Raw genomic sequence first — 4,034 nt, forward strand, 5'->3', positions numbered from 1 at the left:
CTCTCCTCTCCTCTCCTCTCCTCTCCTCTCCTCTCCTCTGCTCTGCTCTCCTCTCCTCTCTTCTCCCCTTCTCTCTTCTTTCTTTATTTTTGATTTCTGAGACTGGGTCTCGTTATGTAGTCCAAGCTGGCTTCGAACTCACAGAGATCCTCCTGCCTCAGCTTCCAAGTGCTGGGATTACAGGCATGTACCACCATGCCCAGGTTTTATTTCATTTTGATAGAAGTCCTCTGTCCTAGTTTCCTCCTGAGACACCATATCCCACACCCACAACTCTTAAAGGAGGGAAGGTTTATCTTAGATAATAGTTCACAGAGGTTTCAGTCAGCTGATTCTAAGGCAGAGTGGCAGACAGAGGAGAAACTGTTCATGGCATGGCGGCAGGAAGCAGAGCAAGAGATCAAGGGAAGAGGGAAGGAGATAGATCCTTCCAGGCCACACTCCCCAGGGACCCACCTCCGCCTACCAGCCTTTACCTCCTAACATCACATTTAGTTATAAACTCATAGGTGGATTAATCCATTAATGAGTGTCATGACCCCATGATTTAATTACTGGTCCAAGCCTCCCTATGACTACGTGAGGCTCTGGGGGGACATCTGGATATAAACTGTCACACCACTCCAATGTGAATGAGGTGTGAGCTCACAGTTTTATATCCTGCTCATTTTACCCAATATCAGGCAAGATATAAGGGAATTGACATGAATGTTTATCAGACAAATGTCAAGATTTGCCAACGAAAGAAACAAATTTTTTTTTTTTTTTTTTTTTTTTGGTTTTTCTCCGGTACCGGGAAACGAACTCAGGACCTTGCGCTTGCCAGGCAGGTGCTTTTGCCGCTGAGCTAAATCCCCAGCCCCAAAAGAAACAAATATTAACGAGGCCTGAATAAACAGAGGAAGATACCATGGACATGGATTGTAAGTGCAATATTTTAAAGATGTTAATTCTTTCTTAGTGATCTATATATTCAGTGTAATCTCAATCAAAATTTGGGTGGTCTTCCTGGGATAAATGATTCTGCAGCTTATATAAAAATGCAAAAGACCAGGAAACAGCCAAGACTAACTTGAGGAAGAAGAACAAATTTGTGGGACTTGGGGCTGGGGATTTAGCTCAGTGGCACAGCGCCTGCCTGGCAAGTGCAACGTCGTGAGTTCGATCCCCGGTACCAGGAAAAAACCAAAAACCAAAAACAAACAACAACAACAACAAAAAAAACAAAAAACAAATTTGTGGGACTTATACCACCAGTTGTCAGGATTTATCGTAAAATTACAGAAATTAAGGTATACTGGTATAAATAATAGAAAAATAGACCAATGAAAATCCAGAAAAAGACTTGCATGTGTACAGTTGCTGATGTATAACACAGCAGATTCTCCAGAGCTGTAAGGAAAAGGCGGCTTTGCAAAGAGTGCTGGATAAGCTGCATACACATGTGGGAAAATGAATCCTGACCCCTGCCTTACACCACACACAGAAATCAAAATCAACTGCAGAGAAACTACAGTCCTAAATGTGAAAAGCAAAAACAATACAGATTCTGGAAGAGACAACTGGAGAACATTATTGTGGCCTGGTGGGGAAGCAAACATTCCTTAACAGGATATAAAAATATCAACCTAGGACCGGGGATATAGCTCAGTGGCATAAGCACCTGCCTGGCAAGCGCAAGGTTCTGAGTTCGATTCCCAGTACCAAACCAAACCAAACCAAACAACCTAAAGGGAAAAAATGGATAACTAAAATTCAGATCATCTAAGCTGGGCTTGATGATACACACTTGTAATCTCAGCACTCTGAGAGGCTGAGGCAGAAGGATGCAAGTTCAAGCTCAGCCTGGGTAAGTCAGTGACTTAGTGAAATGCTGTTAAAAAAAAAAAAGGCTGGGAATGCAGCTCAGTGTGAAGTCCCTGGGTTCAATCCCTAGTACTGGGAAAAAAAAAATTCAGAATATCTAGCCAGGTGTAGTGACCTGTGCTTGCAGTTCCAGCTACTTAGGCATCTGAGGCAGGAAGATGGCTCAAGTCCAAGAGTGCAAGACCAGACTGGAAAACATGGTGAGACTCCATCTCAAATGGGAGGAAAAAATTAAAGTCTGTTTTTGAGAGAATAGAAAGACAAGCTGTAAAAAGGGAGGTATAGCTGGGTGTGGTGATGCATGTGTGTAATCCTGGCATTATGGTAGACATGGCAGAAGGATCACAAAGTTGAACCCAGCATGGGCAACTTAGCAAGACCTTCTTCGTAATAAAAAATAAAAAGGTAGGGGTAGGGATGTAGCTCAGTGCAGAGGCCCTGAGTTCAATTCCCAGTACTGCCCCCTGCTGCCAAAAGAGGACATATTTCCTTTATTCAATGAAAGAAAAATTTTTTTTTTATCTTTTTGAGACAGCATCTCATTATGTAGTCCAGGCTGGCCTTGAGCTCATTTTGTAGCCCAGGCTGGGTTTGAACTCACAACGATCCTCCTGCCTCAGCCTCCCGAGTGCTGGGATTACAGGCGTGCGCCACCACACTTAGCAACAAAGGAAAATTAACTGGAAAAAGAAGACAGTCAAATTCACAAATATATAGAAATTTGAAGGGACATTTAATTTTTTCAATCAGATTTTATTGGTACACTTTAGATAGACATAATGATCACATTCACCATAGAGAATTTGTACCTGCACATGATACAAACTCGATTCTTTTCTTTATGGAGAAGGAACTGATCATTAGTTGGATAAATTGCAAAGCTGCTCAGAGAGGCAAAAGTACAGATAGATACCAATCCACACCTCTGACTCTGGGTCTGGAGCTCCCTCCTCTGGAGCTGGCCGCCCATCCAGAGCACCAGGAATGCTTGTCCCGCTTCTCCACCTGTCCGGGTGCCTCTAAGCTTCACATCCAGTTACGGCCCTATTACCCCGGGAAGCAAATATTGCCACCTGAAGTAAGATGCTTTCTGCTTGCTGTGAATATAGTACTGTTCAGCTCTATAATGTGCTCTGGGCATTAAAAGCTCAGCCCAGAAAGGTATCCTCTAGTGTCTGCTGTTTCTGGGCTAACTGGCTGTCTGGGGAGGTGGATACAACGGCAGTGAAATGCTGGTCTTTCAGCCGAATTACTTGGAGAGAAGTGAGACACCCGGTTCCTCCATGTATTAGCATTTTGGAAGTAGCCGCTTATGACTTTGGGAGAGCCAGGTGGGGAATAGGGGTGCTTTCAATAGCAGCCCGTGGTCTGACAATATTCAGCACCATGGCCAGAAACTCAAGAGCCACTGATTGCATGTTGGAATTACCTCCAGAGGGTTTTTTGTTGCTGTTTGTTTTTGAGACAGGGTCTTGCCTTGTAATTCAGGCTGGCCCCAAATTCAGTATGTACAGGTATGTGCCGCCATGCCCAGCTTGATGTTCTTTTTTGAAACCCCACTCACTTCTGCTGGTGATTCAATTAAGAAACAAGGATCGAGAAGGACTATAGTAATGCACTGACAAACAGGAGGTGGCATGGCCTAAGCAGTACTGGGGGCCACGAGACTTTCAGTTTAAAAGAAGCTTAGTGAGGAAGGCTGTTTAGCTCTGTCATGCTTCCATGGAAATGCTTCTGGCTCACCCTCAATGGGAAAGAGCTGGTCTCTCCATTCGGGGGTCATCCCCCTGCTCTCTTCTTAGTATATCCACAAGTTCAAGAATTGGTTAAACATTCCTCTTGGCAAATTGGAGAGGTCCATTGGGTACAAGTCATAAAACAAACCATAAAATGCACCCCCAGAAAGAAACCATGGGGCTGTGGACTTACTAGTCTAGGAGTCTATTCTTGGTAGTCTAGAACATATCTTGTTTCAGTGTTGCTCAGTTACTTATAACGGGATAAAAATTGGAAACTATGGTTAAAAAACAGGGTGTTCATTATATTTAAACAATTAATCAGGAATTGGCCATCTGCCATTACAAAGCATGCTGAACATGAAGATTTGATGACATGGGACACTGTGCCTACTGTACTGCATGAAACAATCTGTTTTTTTTTTTTTTTTT

Source organism: Chinchilla lanigera, unplaced genomic scaffold, assembly GCF_000276665.1.
Source record: "Chinchilla lanigera isolate Chin_1 unplaced genomic scaffold, ChiLan1.0 scaffold00080, whole genome shotgun sequence".
Lineage (NCBI taxonomy): Eukaryota > Metazoa > Chordata > Mammalia > Rodentia > Chinchillidae > Chinchilla > Chinchilla lanigera.